Below are 23,695 nucleotides of genomic sequence, written 5' to 3' on the forward strand. Positions count from 1 at the left end.
ACCTGGCCCAGCCAGGGCCAACCCTCCACCAATTGTCCAGCTCACAGTTGTTTACACATCCCACTGGCTGGCCTGGCCACATCGTCTGCCTCTCTATCTTTTTTAAAAAATTTCTTTCTCTTACTAGAAGAAAGCCTATTTTATGAACTTTTGATTCACTTTCCTACTCTAACTATATAAAGGAGTTAGTGGTGCTTCTGATATGTTTGAGCTCTTGTCACGGTAAAGAAAACAATCACTTTTGTCTTATCTATTAGAAATTTGCTGTTAAAAGGTGCTCTTGAAGGATTTAGGATTGGATACTTTCTTACTTTAAAGGAAGTAATCAAGTTTTCATTTTACAATTAGAAATCATACTTGCTATTAAAGACAGCGGGTCGTATTTTTGCTAAAACCCTTTAGCAGGATTATAAGGACAATTAGAATCTCTCTGTGGTTCAGCTTTGATCTCTTCATTAGTATCATTTTACCTGGACCAGCTTTAGCCTAGAGGCAGGGCTGCTAAACTGAGATCAGATACTAAGGGTCAGTTTAGATCAAGTGACCTTAATATGGGAAGCAAGTTCCTACAGTGACTGTTCCAAAGGGAAGTCCTTAGCATTCAGTGTGACTGTGTGTTATGGAACCCTAAGTAGTCAATTAGTAGGGAGGAAACAATTTTTTTTTCCTCTCCCCATCTTAGATTAATTGGCTCGGTCCTGTAAATTAGGCTGACGAAAGACAGATAAATGAGAGAAAAACAAATTCATTTTCATGTGCATAGAGCATACACAAGGGAGCACTCAGCAATGAATACCTCAAAGGAATGGTTGGAATTTGGGGTCTGAAGGGCTTCCCTTGTGGCTCAGCTGGTAAAGAATCTGCCTGCAATGCAGGAGACCTAGGTTCAATCCCTGGGTTGGGAAGATCCCCTGGAGAAGGGAAAGGTTACCCAGTCCAGTATTCTGGCCTGGAGAATTCCATGGACTATACAGTCCATGGGGTCACAGAGTTGGACACAACTGAGCAACTTTCTCTTCACTTCACTTCACTTTATACCTAATTCACTGGGGAAAGGGAATGGGGAGGAAAGGCACTTACAGGAAAACAAATGACACACTGAAACGATAAAAAGATCTTAGACAAATCTATGGGGGATATGCCAGTCTTGTAACAAAGTTTGTTTGGGTGTGGTGAGAAGATTACATTTGCTCTGCAGAAGATTTAGTGACTTTTGAGATTTTTGAGGAAACTCTGCTTTTAGGCAAATAAGGAATCTCAGAACATAAATGCAGTCAACTCAAAATCATTGTGATGCCCAATTCCAAAGTATTGACATATACACACTACTGTATGAAAATAGAAAACTAATAAGAACCTGCTGTATAGCACCAGGAACTCAATACTCTATATTGGCCTATATGGGAAAAGAATCTTAAAAAGAAAAAAAAAAACAAAAAACAGTGGATATATGATTCACTTTGGAGTCCATCTGAAACTACTATAACAGAATTGGAAACCAAATATACTCCAATAAAAATTGTAAAAAATAAAAAAATAAAGACTAGGGACAAAAAAGACATTTTTATGTCAAACAAGACTATTTTGGGGGTGGTATTTACTAATCCTTCTCGATATTCTCCAGTTCTACTGCTTTCTTTTATACCTCTTTTCTACTTTCATTAGACTTTCCTTAATTTGGCTATTCTTAACCTGTATTCTGAGTAACAGCAAGCCAGAGAAATGTCCATTTTTCCAAAACATTAGGCAGCATTTCTTTGAGAACTACCTCATCTTCACTTTGCAAAATGTGAACATTACCTTATGGATGGTGGACAGATTCCATGTGCAAACTGGCATTCTCGTTCATATTCTACTTCTTAAATATGTTATACAGTTAGACTTTATTTGTTTAAAACTTATTTTCATTTGAAAAAAAACTTAAATGTCTTACCAAACTTACTGAGTTTATTGAAACTTCCAGTTTATATCTCTACTTAGGCCACTAAAGAAACATGAGAGCTGATGCCCTACTCTGTGAAGCCTTGAGTGAATGTCTTAGTCCTTCCAGAACTTTTTCGTGGCTATACCAAAAAATTCACAAATGGTTCCAAGGACAATCTGGCAGCAAGGTGAGCAATGCAGTAGTGTTAGTTGCTCAGTCATGTCTGACTTTTTGCAACCCCATAGACTATAGGTTACGATGCTTCTTTGTCCATGGAATTCTCCAGGCAAGAATACTAGAGTGGAAATAGGACAGCATATTTTAAAGGAATAAGCCCAGCAAAGCTGGTCAAAGCAAAGTCTCTAGAATTCAGGACTTTAAAATGGTAAGAAATACAGAATTTACTATTATAACTGAACCCATTAATTTATGATTAATTTAATGATAGTTACCATTTCATCTCTTTCTCATTATAAAAGAAAGTTTTATAATGTATTTTGACTACATAATTTTCTGGAGTTAAATAAAATTTGGATATATTGATTTCTTTTTTTGCTAAAAATCATTTTTTTCACTTAATCTTAGTTTTCTCCAAAACTTTTTCATGTTTTCAAAGAGAATTTATGAGGACATATAATTTTTATTTATAAGTTGATATATTTTTTTAAATTATGTCATATTGATTTTGATGGAGTCCCCTCACTATAAATGTAAAAATCAAGAGATGCAGAGATCAATTTTGCCATATGAGACAACTGATCAAGGAAAAAGGAGTATATGGGTTTAAGTAGTCAGTCTTTGTGGGGACCCTCTGTTGGGTCAACCTACCCATTCCCCAGAGTTTTGCATTTGATCCTGTCATCACACACTGTAAACACTGTGAGCCTGCTATGGGCAAAGTACAGCAATAGATCCTGGGAAATCAAGGTGCATCAGTCTAACTCCTTGCTCACAAAGACTTTGTATTCTGGGAAGTATATTCTATTTATATAGGTATACAGGAGGAAAAATGGCTTACCTTCCTGGTTATTAGATATAGGAAGCTGGCCTTGTGAGAATCTGGTCAGCCTGATTTGAAGATAATGTTCAGTATCAGATGAAGTCTTTCCAATTTAACTGCTACCATTTGGAATTATGTCTGAATTCCTTGATGTGGTTCAGAAGGACATTCTTGATGTACCCCTTCCTGAATTCTTTAGACATACCTCCCTATCTTAAACACTACATGTCAGATACCGTAACTATTTTGTAACCAAAATTTCCACATATCTGCCACATTTGTCCTTAAGAATTTATCTCTAGCCCAACTTAGAGGTCCACTTTATTCCTCACTTTGTACCCCATGCTTACCTGTACTGTTTTCACAACATCACATGATGCTGTACTTGCCTGTTTTCTTGACTGATTGCCACTGGCCTGTAAGTCCCTGAGAAAAAGATACTTATTCTTCACCATTATGTCCTCAGTGTAAGTAGCTCACGCTTAGTAGGTGCTCAATAAATATTTGTTGCATGAATGAGTGAATTGCTTCAACTTCTGTTTTACAAGAGAAACAGAATATTGCTAAATGATCCATTCCATTATCTTTCAAGTAGAAAGCTACAAGCGTGCATACTTACCTGCTCAGTAATGTCTGACTCTTTGCAACCCCATGGACTATAACTCACCAGGCTCTTTGTTCATGGGCTCTTTCCAGGCAAGACTACTGGAATAAGTTGCTATTTCCTCTTCCAGAGGTAGAAAGCTAAATAATCCCAAATGATCCATGATGTATAACTAAATATACTGATTAAAATCTTTTAAAGTATAATTATATAAAGATTTACTTTTCTTTAATAGCCACAATGAAAATAACAACTGCTAGCAATTTCTAATTAGTTGCTTTTTTTTCAAATCCATATTAACAAGATTCAAAAATCAATGTGATACATTTATATAAGCTAAACATATAATTGTACAGCATAGTGTTCAGCTGTACATAGTGTACAGCATAGCTCGGAGTAAGTCCTCACTAATGTCAGCATGACAGCAGTAGTGCCAATGGACCAGTTTATGCTGATGGCAATAAAGAATGTGTATCAACAATGTTGTATATAAGTCATTTGAAAGACATGTATCCAAGATAATATTATAAAGAAAGAGGGATCAAAATTTGGACATCTGTTTCAAGATATAGGAAAAGCATAATCACGTGTCTTTTTTCCAAATAATTGCTATTGGCAGTATTCTTACATTAAGCATGATAACAACAAATTATTACGTTCGGAAAGAGAATGTGAATTATAGTCACATAATTTTACGATACTGCATAGGGCACAGAATAATTCTCTCTAATGTCCAAAAATGCAAGCAAACAATATTTACATCGAAATGCTTTTTGACAAAAACAGCCATTACAGAGAAAAAGAGATAAAAAAAGTTTTTGTACTCTCAACTCCTCAAACCATTTTACAAATATTTATAAAATGTCACCAATAGAGGGCTTACCTGAGGTCAAGTGAAAGAAGCCCTAAACCATCAAAAGCTATTTCCAATGTCCAGCTGGGAGATCTAAAACAGAGAGTAACAAAGACAGTTTATGACAAAGCTGACACACAGTACTCTGGAAGAAGTGAAATCAATTGTGACATTTTTCATTTATTTGTAAATGCCTCTTTGGCAGTACACTCCCTCAAAATGACAGTTGCTTCTTACAGAAGAGGGGAGGTGATGGTAAAATACAGGAATCCTGACAGTTGCTTTAATGAGATTCTGCATTAGGGCTATTCTAACACTTTTCCCAACAAGGAGCCTGCCCTTCATTTTCAATATCATAACTCAGTAATTTGGAAAATGTTATCTCTGTGAAAACTAAAGCAGTCAGTCCTTAATAGCCATTGTTCAGTTTATTATCCTCTTATCTTTCAATTAGAAGAAAACATTCTAAAGCAAGTATCTAAATAAATGTCAGCCATACAGACCAATTATATCTTTTATTTAAAAAGTACTATTCTATCAAAAGCAGTAATATGGTGTGTGATTGAACAACTCAAGACACACTTTCCAGTAACTCAATATTTGTTTGAAAATATCAGAGTACAATATAAGATATATCTTTAAAGTCTGCTTTCTATGTTTCAACAAGTTCCTCTGGAAAAGGAAATTATTGCCAAGGTAGTTTCACTAGTCTTAAAAATTTGAGCAACTCCAAATTAAGCAGTCTAAAGATTCCACTTCATGTATTCATTCAATTTTCCTTTGATCATATATTAAGTGCTTGGTGCAAAGTAACTGTCCTCAACCCATTTCTTTAAAATATGTAAATTATACTGTGCAAGGAAAATACAGTCTAACCCAGGGCAGCCCAGCATCTATCACCTATTAGTCAACCAACAGGTATTTATTGAACTGATTAGCTGCACAAAATCAAATCTTTGTGCATAGCAAAACACATTTTGTCATTTCACTGCATTATGGGTTCAAATTCTAGATCACAGAGAAATGAACTAAATAAGAAACCTCAGAGAAGTAACAAACTTTCTGGGTTCCAATTTGCTTTTCTATGAAGTAGAATTGGTACTCTTTACTGTGTATGATTTCTGCAATGATTAAATAAATGTTGGGGCAGGAATAAAGCACCTAGCACAAGTTCTTGGCTCATAATATGTTGTTAATAAATGATAGTTATTATAATTACAAGGTTTTACTTTGACCAAAACAAATAATACCTTTCTCAAATATAACAACAAAAATAGCAACAATAAATAAGTAGAAGGAGGAAACCCTGGCTGTAAGAATTCTAAGATAAAACCTTTAGTTCTATCTCTTCCCTCTGTGAAACTCAGCTCTCTCATCACAAAAACGGAACTAATGTTCCTACCTACCTTTACATAAAACACCATCTCAGCTTGGCTATGAAGGCTGTCTGGGTATTTAAGTACCCAAACATCATGCATTCTCGGAAAATGTTCACTGACCATGGCAGTGAACATCATCTCAGGTTGGCAGATTAATTGTGGTCTAAGATTTGTGTTGGTAACCTTACTCTGATGGTCGCTGGTAACTTCAGGTACTGCTCAGTAGAGATGGAAAACTGCTCGAGCAGCTAAATGTGTGCAGACTCATGAAGGTTTTTGTTTCCTTATTCTATCCTCAATTACCTGGTGCAGTGGTTCTCAAACTTAGCTATACATTAAAATTACCAGGAACATTTTTATAAAATGTTAATATCTATGTGCAACCCAACACAAGTAAATCAACTTATTTTTTAAAATGCTTTCCAGGTAATTCCAATGTGCGGCTAGGGTTTAGAAGCACCAGCCTAAATGCTGATGCTCTGTTTCTCCCACAGACACTACTGGCTTCCTACCCACTGCTTTCTCTTTTTTAGAGCCCTGATTCATCTTAGGTGTCTATATTTTTTTTTTTCCCAAACAGCTCTGAGGAGGTTGATTATACCCAGGTTCAAGACAACTCTGATTAGACTCAGCCAATCATAGTGAACCTATTTCCTTTGCCAGGAACTGATTTAAGGGTAAGAGAAGGCAATGGCAACCCACTCCAGTACTCTTGCCTGGAAAATCCCACGGATAGAGGAGCCTGGTAGTCTGCAGTCCATGGGGTCGTGAAGAGTCGGACGCAACTGAGCAAATTCACTTTCACTTTTCACTTTCCACTTTCATACATTGGAGAAGGAAATGGCAACCCACCCCAGTGTTCTTGCCTGGAGAATCCCAGGGACAGGGGAGCCTGGTGGGCTGCCTGCTATGGGGTCGCACAGAGTTGGACACAACTAAAGTGACTTAGCAGCAGCAGCAGGTTACTCATACATAGTCAAGAAGATGGGAGGAAAGGTATTTTGGGGCTTCAAGCAAAGTTTTCCACCCTCCTAACAAACTTTTTTTTCCTGCTATTGTATATGGATATGATTCCTAGAACCACTTTACTCATCTTGAAAGCATGAAGAAAGTTAATATTAGGACATAGATAACATCTTGAGAATGGCAAAGGAGAAGGGTAGAAACAGATTCTGCGACAATGTCATTCAGCTGCTGAATTAATTTGTCCAACTTCTGGAATTATTATGTAAAATAAATTCAAATAGCATTGAAGTACTTTTATTTTTACACAGCATCCCAAAAAATATTAAATAAGAAAAAAACCTATATCCCAAGCTTAAGTTTAGCTCAAAGATGTCTTTGTTTATACTTTTAAATCCTTTATGAACTAAACCAACTAGTGAAAAATATCAATTTTTCTTAAAAACTGAAGTGTCAGTTTTATTGAAGTAGCTTTATAGCACTTATTTTTACTAAGAAACATTGTGTTGTAATATACATAAGACATTTAATATGGATCCTGTCACTCAAATATTTTTCAGCAGTACTAATTTGTTCTAATCATTATATACACACAATGCACAATATTAAATATATTTTTCCACATCATATATATAAATATATACAGGTATTTGCTTTTTTAAATTGCTGCCAATGATCTGGTGCTTAAAATAAAGAATATGAGTTTTTTTTTAATATCTAATCACAATAACCCCATCATTTCCTAATAATTGTGCTTCTCCTCGTAATAGATTCTATGCATAACTTGCATTTCTTTCAAGTAGTAGATCTTACTATCAAAGGTCCATATTTTATAATTTTATCCTTTTCCTAGAGCAGTTATTTCCTAACTTCAGAGAATACTGGGAATACTTTGGAAAGACACTTTACTATCAATCACACAGTTGGAACGAGATTAAAAGGAATTTGTTCCAAGATCTGCAATGGAGATTTAAAGTGGCACAGGTTATATCACCATTCTCCAGTCTGCCACTTTAAAACCTGATTTCTTCCAAACTCTCTAAGTTCTTTTGTGTTTCTCTCTCTCCATCCCATCTGCAATTTCTATAATATTTATGCGACAATAAAAAAAAAATCACCAGAACTTTTGTGGGAATGGGGGGAAATATTAGACTACCCTTAGCAGGTGGTATTTGGTAGATAAAGAAGACAGTATCATGTATTAGAAGTCTTAGCTTTTGGGAGCCAGCAGAGATGACCAGACAGGGGAAAATAGGAAGTGGTGCTGATGGGGGGCTCCATGATAATGTGATCTCTTCCTACACAACCCACCAAATCTGTAATGTACAAACTGTCATGGCAAGTTTAATATGATGGATTTCTTGTGAAAGCCAATAAGGGATATAATTTTGGTGCAGGACCAAGTGAATGTAAAAGGCTGAAACAAAGTGGGTTCCATGAAGCAGAAAAAGAGTGCTGGAAAAAAAGGCAGAAACTCTGAGAACATTTGAGTTCTCAAATGTTCAGGAGGGATTTGAGTGTAAAGCAGTTACTCAAGCCAATTTTCCCTCAGTAGCTTGGAAAACCTCAATGTATATTTTATCTCCCTCACTATTCTATGAGCTCCTGAGATCAATGCTGCCTTTCACTCTTTGAATCATAACAGAACTCAATAAATGAATTTGATTCTGGTGGGTGAGCTCCTCCAAAAAAGTTTTTGTCCCTGCTAACTCCCAAATTTAAGCAAATTTTCCTTTTCTGCCCAAAATATTTATTATTTTTATTTAATCTTGGCTGTGCTAGGTCTCTGTTTTGCACAGACTTTCTCTAGTTGTGGAAACAGGAGCCACTCTTTGTTAAGGTGCTCAGGATTCTGCTTGCGGTGGCTTCTCTCATTGCAGAACAAAGGCTTTAGGTATGCGGCTCCCATGCTCTAGAGTGCAGGCTCAGTGGTTGTGGATTATGAGCTTAGTTGCTCCACAGCATGTGGGATCTTCTCAGATAACGGATAGAATCTGTGTCCCCGGCATTGGCAGGTCAGTTCTTTACCACTGAGCTACCAGGGAAGCCCCTACCAAAAATATGAATAAGACCAATGTCTCAATAATGCTAAGAATTTGGCAGAGCTGAAAATCTCATGGATGACTTTAGTTCAGGGTCAAATTTGTATCTCCAGATCACTTACTGCTTTGTAGAAGATACAGGATAGCTTCCACCCCTCAAGCCCTGGTCTTAACACAGTTCCTTGACAACTGCTACTAGATAATAAGAGTAAGAAATATTCCCAAAAGTGTAGAATATTTTCCTAAATGTCATCTGGGAGCTCCAAGATCTATTTCTGATATCTTTTGCTCTCTGCAAAAGATGGGAGCTTCCAAAGTTATAGCAATAGATCTGCACGGTTTAAAGTATCATAGGTGCTGTGTCTGTCTTCAATCCTCCTCCTCCAAATATAAGTACCTGACATCATCTCTGCAGGGACTTTCACAAAGTAGAGGCTTAATAAATGTCTGGTGCACTGAACTAAATTATAAATGAAGCACCTATTGTTTGTTGTTTTTATTTATACCGTAACTATCCTTAGATAATGAATCCATTTATCTTTTGAAGCACTAAAATACAACCACTAGTATCAGATATACAACCATCAGGATTGGATATTTTATTTCAGAAGTATAAAAATCAACATTGGTCTTAAAAAGTTCTACAGATTTTTAGGAGGAATTTAATATTTTGAAGTGTATTTCTGTCGGCAAGTCTTTATTTCTTGTGACTTCCATTTCATTCATAGAAATATATGAGATGTCTTAAGAACCATTGGTATTTCAATTGTAAATATTAAGGAAGTTGCATTGCAATGCAGACAGGTAATCATAAAGCCCAGCAGAGCAATAATGATTAACAACACAGTCTAGAGGGAGTGTAAATTTTAATACTGTCACCCATAAAATCCATGTTTCAAAGGTTACAAAACAGAATCAAGTTTACCAAAAAGCAAATAAATCAAATAAATCATTTTCTTTAATCATTTCTTATTTTATCTCTGATTTTTTAAATAATCAGCATCATCTCCCCAGAGCAGGTAAACTATCCTCACCTGCAAATGCACTATGGGAATTTCTAAAATCCTTACAGAGAATTCTCTCACTGGATTCTTCTCCTAGCACTGCTGCTGCTGCTAAGTCAGTTCAGTCGTGTCCGACTCTGTGCGACCCCATAGACGTCAGCCCACCAGGCTCTGCCGTCCCTAGGATTCTCCAAGCAAGAACACTAGAGTGGGTTACCATTTCCTCCTCCAATGCGTGAAAGTGAAAAGTGAAAGTGAAGTCGCTCAGTTGTGTCCGACTCTTCGCGACCCCATGGACTGCAGCCTACCAGGCTCCTCCGCCCATGGGATTTTCCAGGCAAGAGTACTACCAGTATTTATTTGAATTTACTTTAAAAAAGGGAAAGGAGACTTTAGGGAGATGGCTTTTACATGGATTTTATTTGCTGATGATAATGATAATTGACCACACCTCTTTATAAGAAGATGGGTTAGAGATTAATCCCACTATCACTTTTGCAGCTGTCAGAGTACTTTTTGAGAGCTGATCTCAATTTTGGATTCTACATTAAGAGAACACTAAAATAATACAAAAAATATATACAGAAAGTCATGGAAATGACTAAAAAGGCTAAAACTCAATGAGCAAAAATGAGAGAGAATGTGATGAAAATTGGGGAAGAATGTTAAGAAACATACCATGTATACAAAAACAAGGCTAAATAAACTCAAACATCAATAAATAGATCTTTAATGACACTAATGGAAATTAACTAATTTCATGATAGCTTGTTTGTTTTAAAGCTTTTTAATACCCATCAGTTCAGTTCAGTAGCTCAGTCGTGTCCGATTGACCCCATGAATCCATAGTCTTGTCTTTTTTCAAGTCTCATGAACAATAAGCCAATGTGCTTAATTTCAATTACTTCAACAAATTTGTCGTTTCACAAAATAAGATGATCATAAAAGAGATGAATCAGTTGTACTATTCAATATTTTAATAGTCACATTTTCTATGTTTGTGATAAATTGTAATTTATATAAGGCTATTTCTATAAATCTAAGCATGCTGAGTATTTATAATCTAAAGGAAAGGAAAAGACTAACACATAAAACAGTAGTCATATTTAACCCATACTATTTATGCTCTTCAGAAAACCTAATGAGGAGAGGTAATCTTCTCTGAAGAGAAAGTATGAAATATCAAGTTGGAATAAGCTCTCATGGGTGTTTTTAAATCTATCTGCTTTAGAGATTAGCAAGCTATTTTTCCTGTAAAGGTCCAGATCATAAATATTCTAGACTTTGCTGAATATATGGTCTCTGTTGTGACTATTCAGTTTTATGCTACAAGGTGAAGTCATAATATGTGAACAAATTTGCATGGTTGCATATGTTCCAATAAAACTTTTTTTTTTTTAAACAGCTGGAGTTGAGAACCAGATGTGGTTTGGGGGACATAAAGACAATTCTCAGTCAGGTTCATCATTGAGAAGTTATGCATCCCATTTTCAATGCGAAATAGAAGGCATGAAAAGAATGGAGGCCACGTGGAATTTTTTGTAGATATACCCTGAATTCCCAGAACACCCAAAATACTTATCAGTTCAGTTCAGTTCAGTCGCTCAGTCGTGTCCGACTCTCCGCGACCCCAAGAATTCACCGCACGCCAGGCCTCCCTGTCCATCACCAACTCCCGGAGTTCACTCAAACTCATGTCCACAGAGTCGATGATGGCATCCAGCCATCTCATTCTCGGTCATCCCCTTCTCCTCCCGCCCCCAACATTTCCCAGCATCAGAGTCTTTTCCAGTGAGTCAACTCATCGCATGAGGTGGCCAAAGTATTGCAGCTTCAGCTTTAGCATCAGTCCCTCCAATGAACACCCAGGATTGATCTCCCTTAGAATGGACTGGTTGGATCTACTGGCGGTACAAGGGACTCTCAAGAGTCTTCTCCAACACCACAGTTCAAAAGCATCAATTCTTCGGCGACCAGCCTTCTTCACAGTCCAACTCTCACATCCATACATGACCACGGGAAAAACGATAGCCTTGACTAGACAGACCTTTGTTGGCAAAGTAATGTCTCTGCTTTTCAATCTGTTATCAAGGTTGGTCATAACTTTCCTTCCAAGGAGTAAGTGTCTTTTAATTTCATGGCTGCAATCAGTATCTGCGGTGATTTTGGAGCCCAAAAAAATAAAGTCTGACACTGTTTCCACTGTTTTTCCATCTATTTCCCAAGTGATGGGACCAGATGCCATGATCTTTGTTTTCTGAATGTTGAGCTTCAAGCCAACCTTTTCACTCTCCTCTTTCACTTTCATCAATAGGCTTTTGAGTTCCTCTTCACTTTCTGCCATAAGGTTGGTGTCATCTGCATATCTGAGATTATTGATATTTCTCCCAGCAATCTTGATTCCAGCTTGTGCTTCTTCCAGCCCAGCGTTCCTCATGATGTACTCTGCATAGAAGTTAAATAAGCAAGGTGACAATATACAGCCTTGACGCACTCCTTTTCCTATTTGGAACCAGTCAGTTGTTCCATGTACAGTTCTGACTGTTGATTCCTGACCTGCATACAGGTTTCTCAAGAGGCAGGTCAGGTGGTCTGGGATTCCCATCTCTTTCAGAATGTTCCACAGTTTATTGTGATCCACACAGTCAAAGGCTTTGGCATAGTCAATGAAGCAGAAATAGATGTTTTTCTCGAACTCTCTTGCTTTCTCCATGATCCAGCGGATGCTGGCAATTTGATCTCTGGTGCCTCTGCCTTTCCTAAAACCTGCCTGAACATCTGGGAGTTCACGGTTCACATATTGCTGAAGCCTGGCTTGGAGAATTTTGAGCATGACTTTACTAGCGTGTGAGATGAGTGCAATTGTGTGGTAGTTTCAGCATTCTTTGGCATTCCCTTTCTTTGGGATTGGAATGAAGACTGACTTTTTCCAGTCCTGTGGCCACTGCTGAGTTTTCCAAATTTGCTGGTATATTGAATGTAGCACTTTCACAGCATCATCTTTCAAGATTTGAAATAGCTCAACTGGAATTCCATCACATACGTGAATGTAATTTCAATGAAATAGGATAGATGTTTTTGCTAACCATTGTTCTACAATATCCATGCAAATTCCTCCCTACATTAGGACGGATTCTTTAGAACCTGCCAACCAGATAAATCTCTTCCTAAGTTTCTGTCATTGAATTTCCTTGACAACAGAGATAGCTTTGACCAAAGAGCTTGCACATCAAATTTGATCATTAAAAGCTGAATTGTATTTTTAAATAAAAGTAAAAGACCTTTTTTTATCACTTAGCTGTGCCCAATTTTCTGCTGCTTTCCTAGAAATCAATATTTCACTACAAAAGAAAGTAGAATAGAACACAATTATTAAGTACAAGTACCCTGAAGCATCATGACAACTTCCTTTCACTCCATCCTCCATCATGGAATACTTCACAACACATTCAAAACTCTGAACAGAAATGCTAACAGTTGTCATGTGCTTCTCAGTTATTTCAGTAATAAAAGACTAATAAAAATTTCAGTATTACAAAATGCAATCACTAAACACGAGTTAGCTATTTAAACTATTTAACTAGCTATTTAAACTTCATTTATTAAAATTTACTTCTCCCTAATATCACTTTCTTTAGAAAAGTTATGAAAAGTGACTAATAGTTAATAAATATCGATTAATTACTGTATGTCAGGGAGTATGTCATGCTTTATATTTATTAAATCATTTAATACTGAAGCATATAATCATGCAGGTACTATTATTACTCTCATTATACAATGATGAAGAAACCGTGCTTGCACAAAATCACAGGGCTTCTAAGAAGCAGAGCTGGGATTTGAAAGCAGGAGTTCTAGGCTCCCAGGGTTAATGAGGCTAAGGCCTTGATTCAGTGCCTGAACAGGAATGCTAGTCTCCTGGAGCAGTGAGTATACCCCACATTCTGTCTGAGAAATGTCACCACTGACAAAGAGGATGATAAAATAAGAGATGGAGGTGAATGAAGAGACATACAAGCCAAAAGTGGTAGAAAGTGAGAGACGAGATCCAAATATCATTTATTCAACAAATGTTACAGGTCAGTAATCCTTCTTACAAACACGACAAACACATTTATTTCAGCTCTGGAATCAGATCAGTCTGTTTAAATTCTTGCTCCACCACCTCCCAGACAGTTTTTTGATCACTTGCTTAAAACTTCTGAAACAAAATCCTCTGACATAAAATGAGGATAAGAACCCAGACTGTTTTCCAAGGATGTTATGAAGGTTAAATGAGCTAATGAGGGCTTGATAAATAGCGCAAGCCCTAAAAATGGTAGCTACTATTATCATTCAGGGTTTTGTTCTTTTTTAAATGTAAGTATCAAACAATATGTTAAAAGTTAAAAATGTATCCAATCATTTGAATGGCCTGTCTATATAACTTTGGGCTTCTCAAAATTTATTGATTATCTACCATGTGCTAAACCTTACTAGAAAAAAAAAAACAATTCAGTTGTGGTTAGTTATAAATACAAACTCTCTATAAGACTGATTTTTTCACTTTCATCTGACGATATTACATGTACACAACTGTTAAGACATTATTTCAATCCACATAGCTTCCTACCTTGTCTATGGCTATCCGTTCCTGAGGGATAGCCTCACAGGGTCAAGAAGGCTGAACACCCTCTCTTATCATCATCCACTTATTTCAAACCATTTCATCCATTTTTCCCAAAGTACCGGAAAAAAAAAATCATCATTTTAGAACTGTCTATATGTTCCTTGATACACCAAAGATAGCATTAGAATGCCATCTGATGTATTCATCATTAAATGAGGAGGTGGTGGCAACTGTGTTTTAATGTAGTCAAATCATACTTCAGTAAAATTTTTAATATATGATGCTATTAATTATGTAACACTAGGAATAATCATAAAGAAACAGACCATATTTAAAGCAGCTTTTCTTAATTCAAAGGAGGGAAAAAAGAGATAGATATGGATGATACAGAAATAAAAAGGACACCTATATTCATAAAAAATTCTTTTGTAATTTTCTCTTAAGAGAATTGTCTGAATAGACATTTTTCCAAAGAAGACATAAAAATGGCCAAAGGCACGTGAAAAGATGCTCAACATAACTATAAGGGAAATGGAAAGAAAAATTTCCATGAGCTATGATTTCACACCTGTCATTAATAGAATGGTTATAACCAAAAAGACAAGAAGTAAGTGTGAGTGAGGATATAGGAAAAGGGGAACAAATATTTGTAGTCTGTTGGTGGGAATATAAATTGGAAAACAGAATAGAAGCAACACAAAAATTTTAAAAACGATCTACCATATTAGCCAGCAATTCCTTTTGGGCGTTTATGCCAAGAAAATAAAGACACTAAAGCTAAAGATATATATGCACTCTCATGTTCACTCCAGCACTGTTTACAATAGCCAAGATAAGGAAACAAGGGTGCAGCAAGAGATAAACAAATATTAAAATGTGTCACACACAGTAGAGTATTTTTCAGACAAAAAAATAAATTGAGTGTGATTTATTGCCACACAAAAAAGTGTTGCCATTTGCGACAACATGGACAGACCTTAAAGATATTATGCTAACTAAAATAAGTCAGAAAGAGAAAGACAGATGCCACATGATCTCACTTACATGTGGAATCTTAAAGCAAAAAACTAAAACAAACCAAAAAGAAAAAAAAAAAAGTACATGGATATAGCGAACAAGTTGGTGGTTGCCTGAGGTTCAGCAGTCAGGAGGAATGGGTAACAGGGTTAAAAGGTTCAAAATTTCAATTATAAAATTACTAGGTCATGGGGAAGAGATGTACAACGTGGTGACTATGGTAAATAATACTGTATTGCATATTTGAAAGTAGCTAGGAGAGTAGACCTTGAAAGTTCTCACAAGACAAAAATGCTTGCAAATACGCAGGGTGAACAAATGTTGACTTACTGTGGTGATAATTTTGCAATACATACAATAACAAATCATTAAACTGTACACCTGAAACTATTATAATGTTATACCAATTATGGTATATCACTTACACCTCAAAAGAAAGAGAAGAATGTACCTATTGGATTCTTTCTACTTTGTTCATGAACTGAATTTTAAAGGAAGAAAAAGTAATGTTACAGAACAATATGATTGTGGTTGCTAAAACAGTAAGATATATAATTAGATTTTTATATTTAAGCACAAGTTGGCAATGACCTGGCAAATATATGAATAGCAAAGTCATAAATAAGGAAAAAGACACTGCTCCACAGATGAGACAGTGTGAAGCCTCAGGTGGGTTAATGGGATTAGCTCCGGCAGGCAGCAAATCCCATGAGATAGAATTTATCTTCCATCTATTTTCAGTTCATCCAGCTGGCACAGAGCAGTTCTTTTTCCTGTCACTCCATTGTTGTCATCTGTCTTAGGTTCAGTTTTCAAACTTAAACCATCTATTACATCTTTGTTACAGGAAAGCTTAAACAAAGTGCATTCGTATAAGAGATGTAGACAAAATTTCAGAACACTCCATTAGGTGATGATCATCAATCTTTGCTTTTACAGAAAACTTATATGAATTAAGCCAAAATTATACTGAAATGACAGAATGAGTTATGACTATAAGAATTTGTCTCAAGAAGATGATATATACATATATAAATATAGTTATAACTGATTTGCATTGTTGTATGGCAGAAACCAATACGACGTTGTAAAGGAACTATCCTCTAATTAATTAGGTTAAATTTTTTTTTTTATTTTAAAAAAGATTTTTAAAAATTTTCCTCATGGGATATTCTATGTTTATTCCATTGGTACTGTCATTGTTTAACCATTTTTAATAAAACAAATGAGAGTTTGTTACACATCAGTCTCATAATTTAACAAGGTTACATTATCGAATCAGGTCTATTTACCTGACAAGCAACAAGCCACACACTGTTGCAGCAAAGAACATGTTTATTCACAAAACAGCCAGGTGAGGAGATGAAAGAACAAATCTCTAATCCGCGTCCCTGACAATAACAGACCCTAGATATTTATGGGATCAAGCTGAGGCATGGGGAACATAAGGAAAAGCGATCAGAGATAAGAAAAAGGTGAGTTAATTATTGTTACAGTGGAATTCTCAGCCCTCTGATATCAAAAGGTCACCGAGCAGACATTGGTGCATGCCCTGTTGCAGGACTGGTGGTCCTAACCAGTTTTAGCTCCAATTAGATACAGCTGACTCCAAGTTCACAGAAAGTAGCTCGGGCAAAACCTATTGTTCAGGCTCTGTGAATCTTCAAGGACATGCAACAGTTTTGTAGCAATGATTAAAGTGAGCTTGATCACTGAAGGCAGGTTATAGGTGTAACCTGTAATTACAAGTGTAATGAATTTAACTGATGATTACCCTTGGTTTCAGTTAGTCATCTCTAAGTTTCTGGTTGCTGTTATATGACTACAAAATAGTCCACTCAACGACTAACTCTATTAATACCAAGACAAAGTAGAAGACACATAAGATAATGATTCCATTGTACCATGGGACATATAGAATGACACTGTATGTGGCATTTCTTTGAAAGGGATATTAAAAACAAGAAGGAAAGAGAAGAGCAATGAAAGACCTACAGGAAGCACCAAAACTCCACCCCCGCCACACACACACACATGAACACGCAAAAAAAAAAGAAACACTTCTTACTCATCATTCACTCATTTCAACAACTTTGCCAAGGGCTACCCTCAATCTAAATGGTGAAACTTTAGAAGGATCTTATGTTTCAAAGTCTTACAAAAAAATTACTTCCTTTGAAAATGTTATTCCCATGTTTAAGAAAAATCTGTATACTGAGCATACTCTCCAAATGTTGGTTTGAATCAGGATTTCTGCTTCTAATAAAACACTAATTTAATATATTTGGTTTGATATGTCTATCTCATGGGTGGGGTGTGTGACTATGTGTGAGAAAGAGACAGAGACAGAGAAACACAAACAGAGACACACAGAGAGAACTCGCTGTCTCACGTAAATTATGACATACATTTGTAATGTCAGAGCTTTCCATACTCTGGATAGTTCAAATCACTGAGCCTTTATCTTAAGGGAAAAAAAAGAAAAGAATACAGAGAGATTTATCATGTCAGGGCTGCTAATTCTGTTTCTTAAAAAGTTGACCAGGCTTCTAGTCTTTGAAAAGGCAACTGGGACAACCATGTACTCAGCGCAGTCAGAATAGATCTAAACTTTCCTGTGCTTTACCCATCCTCTCCTCCACACAGCAAACTGCTGCAGAATAGAGAAAGGGAAGAGGCCTGGGAGGGAGGACCACGTTTACTAAGGTCCATAAACAAGAAAAAATAAAAACATTGAAGGAGTTCAAGCTGACTATAGCATGATATATAAAGAGGAATGGCAAAATATAAAGTTAGACCTGTAACCAAAGACCAGATAATAAAGGGCCTTAGTGAAAGTGAAAAGAAAGTATTAGTCTCTCAGTCATGTCAGACTCTTTGCCACCCCATGGACTGTAGCCCACCAGGCTCCTCTGTCCATGGAATTTTCCAGGCAAGAATACTGGAGTGGGTTGCTATTGCCTTCTCCAGGAGATCTTCCCAACCCAGGGATTGAACCAGCATCTCTTATGTCTCCTGCATTGGCAAGCAGGTTCTTTACCACCAGCGCCACTTTTGAAGCCCAAAGAGCCTTATGGGTCACGTTAAGATGATTAGATTTTATTCTCAGGTTAATGGAGAATCCTTGAACGATCTAAAGCAGGGCTGTGATTTACCTTATAGTTAGGCCATTCCTTTGTCTCAAGTGAAGAATGGATTTGAAAGACTAAAACAACAGAGACCAGTTAGAAAACAGTGTCGTTAATGAGATAAAAGAAAATGGTGGACTCAACTAAATAGCTGAGATGGATGTGGAGATGGATGTCAACTAGTGTAGATGAATGTCAAGTGAATAGGAACAAAAGCTATTAGGGAAGATTTTAACTAGACTTGTTTGGGGGAATAAGGACAGTACAACACACCACGTGGAAACAAGGAAAGGAGACTGACTCAGAGATGTTAAAGGGAAAGAGAGAGATGGTCTCTAAACAGCTTTTGTTATGCAAACTGTCAACCTGGGATCTGATTTACACTTTGATGGGTTTTAAAAGTTGGGAATCAAAAATGCTTTTAAAATCATTTTGTACAAAATAAACTATACCTAAAATATTACTAGCAAAGTCTTATTTTTAAACATAAAACTTTAAATGAGAGATCCTAAAGCAATTTATCGGTAGTTGATATGCCGAAAAGTGTTGGTCCATAGTTTTTAAAAGTTATTTGCCAAACTTCAAAAATCAGGAAATTATACACACACACACACACACACACACATTTTTAGCTTCTATATACAATTGGAAGATCTGCAAACCTGGGCCATCATACTAACATAGTGAAAATTGGTTGAATGCTCTCCAGTTTTTTAGAATCACATTCCCTACTTGATTGAGTAAGCTCTGGGAAGATGGTGAAGGACAGGGAAGCCTGGCGTGCTGTAGTCCATGGGGTCACAAAGAGTCAGACACGACTGAACAACAACTTTCTCACCAGAATAAAGGCCTTTTGTTAGTTACTGCTGCTGCTAAGTCGCTTCAGTTGTGTCCGACTCTGTGCGACCCCATAGACGGCAGCCCACCAGACTCCCCCGTCCCTGGGATTCTCCAGGCAAGAACACTGGAGTGGATTGCCATTTCCTTCTCCAATGCACGAAAGTGAAAAGTGAAAGTGAAGTCGCTCAGTCGTGTCTGACTTCTCGCGACCCCATGGACTGCAGCCCACCAAGCTCCTCCGTCATGGAATCTTCTAGGCAAGAGTACTGGAGTGGCTTGCCATTGCCTTCTCCGTCGTTAGTTACTAGAGATCATCTTTATACTTCATTTATCTATTTTTACCTACATGAGCTCTAAGGCATTTGAGTTTGAGTAATTTTTTTAGTGAAATTCTGGTTTCAGGAGAAAATCAGTTATGTGACAGAAACATACTAGGAAATACTGAAAGAAACATATTGAAGAACATGAGCAAGTTAATAGAATAATAATCCATCATATCATCAGTTAAAGAGTAATCACAAGGTATATATTTAGGTTGGTGCCATGTCACTTTGTACCAATTAGGTCTTATAACTAAAACAAATGTTTTCAATTTAAAAAAACTTAAAATTTCAGCTTGAATTTTAAATTTCTCAAAACTAATCCAAAATAAGCATCAGCTATTCATTATCTAAATATCTCATCTGGATTTTCTTCAAATATAATTTTTTAAGCTCATTTAGAAAAAAAGAATATAATATCCAGAGTAACACCAGAAACACTTGCTATATTATCATACCAGGAAAACACCCTAATATCTGTATCAACACTATTTTCAATTAAATATAATAAGCAAATACTATTCTCAGATTATGAAAAGGAACTGCTAGGATAATTGTTCTAGAAGTACTACAATTAAAGATGAAACTTCATAATGCTTTACTTCGGTAATATTTCACTGGCAGAGAAAAGCAGTTCCCTCATGTTACATTTAATAATCAGGAGATTAAAAAATTCTATAAATCCGAGTCTTAATCAGAATATGACACTTTGTTAATTTTCTCTAATAATAATGTAGAAAATCAATTAAACTTCAGATCGGAAAAAAAAACTTCACATCCAATATACAGTGAAAGCATACGTATTTAACTGTGGGAAAATGACATCCATTTAAAAATTAATTTTAAACATTAACTATACAAACGAACTTTCAAAATTCATTTATTTTTTTTTAATTAAAGTATAGTTGATTTTCAATGTTGTGTTAGTTTCTGGTATATAGCAAAGTGATTCTGTTTTATATTCAGCTTTCTGTTTCATATTCTTACCATTATGGTTTATTATAGCACACTGAACACAGTTCCTTGTGCCATACAGCAGGACATTGTTGTTTATTTATGAAAGTTTGTGTCTGATAATCCAAAACTCCTAATTTAGCGCTCGTCCCTACTTCTTTTCACTTTGGTAACCATAACTGTTTTCTATGTCTGTGAGTCTGTCTCTGTTTTATAAATAAATTCATCTGCGTCTTATTTTAGATTTCACATAAATGTGATATCATATGATATTTGTTTTTCTCTATATTACTTCACTTAGTATGATAATCTCTAGATCTCTCCATATTGTGGTAAATGGCATTAATTCATTCTTTTTTATGACTGAGTAGTATTCAATTGTACATACATATATCACACCTTCTTTATCCATTCATCTGTTGATGAACATTTAGGTTGCTTCCATGTCTTGGCTATTGTAAATAGTGCTGTATTTAATATTGGAGTACATGTATCTTTTTGAATTATAGTTTTGCCTGGATGTATGCCCAGGGGTGGGACTGCTGGATGAGATGGCAACTCTATTTTAAGTTTTGTAAGGAACCTCCATTATGCTGTATGAATTTACATTCCCACTAACAGTGTAAAGATATCCCTTTTCTCTATACCCTTTCCAGCATTTGTTTGTAGAGTTTCTAGTGATGGCCATTCTGACTGGTGTGAGGTGGTACCTCATTGTAATTTCAAATTGCATTTATTTTTTAATAACTTGAGAAACAAATTGAAAGATGTAATCATATTGTTAAATATTATGCTCTCAAATTAATTCATTTCTTGATTTTTTTTCTCAAATTTCATAATGAAATTGCTATTCTTTGGATGTATAACATTACAGAAATGACAAAGTTGACTTTTGTTCTCATTAATCACTAAAACATACCTTTTATAATTTTCTCTTAAGTTTTATAGAGTGAAAAATTTATAGAAATTCAGCAAAAACAGAACTGTATATCATAAAGGTTGTTCCAAATTATATATACCTCTGATTTTAAGCAAAGTAATATAAAAAATAAGTCACTTTTATTAGAAAACAGTATACCAGTCAATTTTTATCATCTTTATTCAGTGCATACTTTCATAGGAAGCCTTTCAAATTAATCCAAAGGAAAAACAACTCTTGGTTAATAAAGTAGAATTATCAGGTAGGACTAAAGTGTCTGCAGACAGAAGGTGAGCTACTGGGCACTGATGTCTAACTGCTAATTTCCTTTCTTTCCAAGGGGAAAAAAAAAATAGCATCTCCAGGAAGGTAGTATTTCCTTTCATATATACAGTAGTGGGTTAAAAGGGGTAGATGCATAACTGACTATCAGATATCAGATGATATCCGACTATAGACTATATTTAAAATATAGTTACTAAATACCATTAAATAATCAAAAATAAGATTGCTATCAGAGTACTGACAAGAAGCAATGTCAATATTTTAGAGGCACTTGCTCCAGCACTGTAACATTTATAGTTCTAGTAAGAGAAAACAAATGGAGACAGTAAAGAAAGTATCACCACTAAAATGTAGTTTTGTTTGCCAATGTAGATGAGTATGAAAATCAGTAATAAATGTTCTATGGCATTCTGGTAGCAAAAGAGGTACCTGGCTCAACCTGTTATTTTTATCTCTATTCACATTTTAAGGTACTTCTTTTGCTCTCTTCTCCTACTACAAATTTCTTTCTTCTCATCTCTTTTCTCTTTAACCCATTGCCATCTAAGCCTAGTTTTAGAACTTAAGTAAAAAGGGTTTTTTCCTCTTTTCAGGCATCATACTGAGGCAGCTTCAAACAAGTCTCAGACAACATTAAACCACTTACCAATTTGGTTCCCCAAACAAAATTTCATCACTAAATACTATTCTGTTCAATTTAAACTTTACTCCAGAGCCTTTATGGTTTTCCTCTGTCATTTCTTGGATTCTCACAGATTTCTTCTCCAAAAGGTTTCTCTGCTTTGGTTAATTATTTGTCCTGTAAATATTGACTGCAAACCTGTAATATTTATCAATAAAGTATCAGATATAAAAACTGTCCCTTCAAAGGATTATAGCCTACCAGAGTGACAAATAAACATTATAAAATATGCTACTTACTGATTATAATGCAAACACTTTTGAAGAATTGTAATGTAATTTGTAGTTACTACTTGCCTAACTCTGTGTAAAAGATTTAAGGTGCAACATTATACTTTATCCTCAAGGTAGATTAATTTTGTTCACATTTTTAAAATAAGAAAAACTAAGATTGCTTAAGATCACATAACCAGTATATGATTGAACAGAATTTGAAGCAATGTTTGACTCCAAGCCTACATTTTTAAGTTACATGTTATAAAAGAATGGCATGAACCCAACAGAAAAGTATTTCCCTTTGATTTTACTGTTTTCATATCATCTTCTATGCCTTAGAATACTTCTTTCTTCCCTACCTGATAGAACTTTTCTGAAACATTCTTTTCCTTTAGCACTTATTCCAAACTCACCTCATGATGGCCTCCTGATTAATAATGCTTCACTCTCATTGCTCCCTTAGAGTTATTGCTTTATTTCTGAAATCTATTTATAAATTTGAACTAATTTGTAAATATACTTTATAAGTAATATCAGAGGTGAATATTCTATGGCCTCAACTAAATATTAATACCCTTGGAGGCACTAGTTTCCAAGCACTAGGTACACTAGTAAAAAGCAGAATCATTATTTTCCAAATTGACTCTATTCTTTCAAGCAGTTGATAACAAAACATACACATGATCAAAAAAAAGGCATTTAAGCAATTTTGAAGAAACAATAAACAGTAACATGAAAGAAAACATGTTATTTTATGAAGAAGAGAGCCCCAAATTTGAAGTAGCATCAATGCTATACAGATAATTTGATCTATTCATATGCACAACTCATTTTAATTTTCCTAAAAAATATTATTTAGTAACTAATAACAAATCAATTATATTAATAGCCAAATAAGTAAGAACATAGATAAGCTCAATTAAATCCATGGGCATAAATGAATATAGGCATTCCATA

At 35.5% G+C, this 23,695-nt stretch overlaps 1 protein-coding gene across 2 annotated transcripts in view; it reads right to left on the reverse strand.

The window, feature by feature from the left end:
- Positions 1-23,695, reverse strand: part of NAALADL2 (N-acetylated alpha-linked acidic dipeptidase like 2) — a 1,658,577-nt gene that overhangs the window by 1,559,443 nt on the left and 75,439 nt on the right. For both annotated transcript variants that reach the window (XM_088839027.1, XM_088839030.1), the window contains exon 2: positions 4,412-4,474. The gene's annotated coding sequence lies outside the window, so the exon portion shown is untranslated. The remainder of the gene's footprint in view (positions 1-4,411; positions 4,475-23,695) is intronic.

This window comes from Moschus berezovskii, chromosome 1, assembly GCF_049115385.1.
Source record: "Moschus berezovskii isolate FMDL1 chromosome 1, NW_MosBer_1.0, whole genome shotgun sequence".
Classification (NCBI taxonomy): domain Eukaryota; kingdom Metazoa; phylum Chordata; class Mammalia; order Artiodactyla; family Moschidae; genus Moschus; species Moschus berezovskii.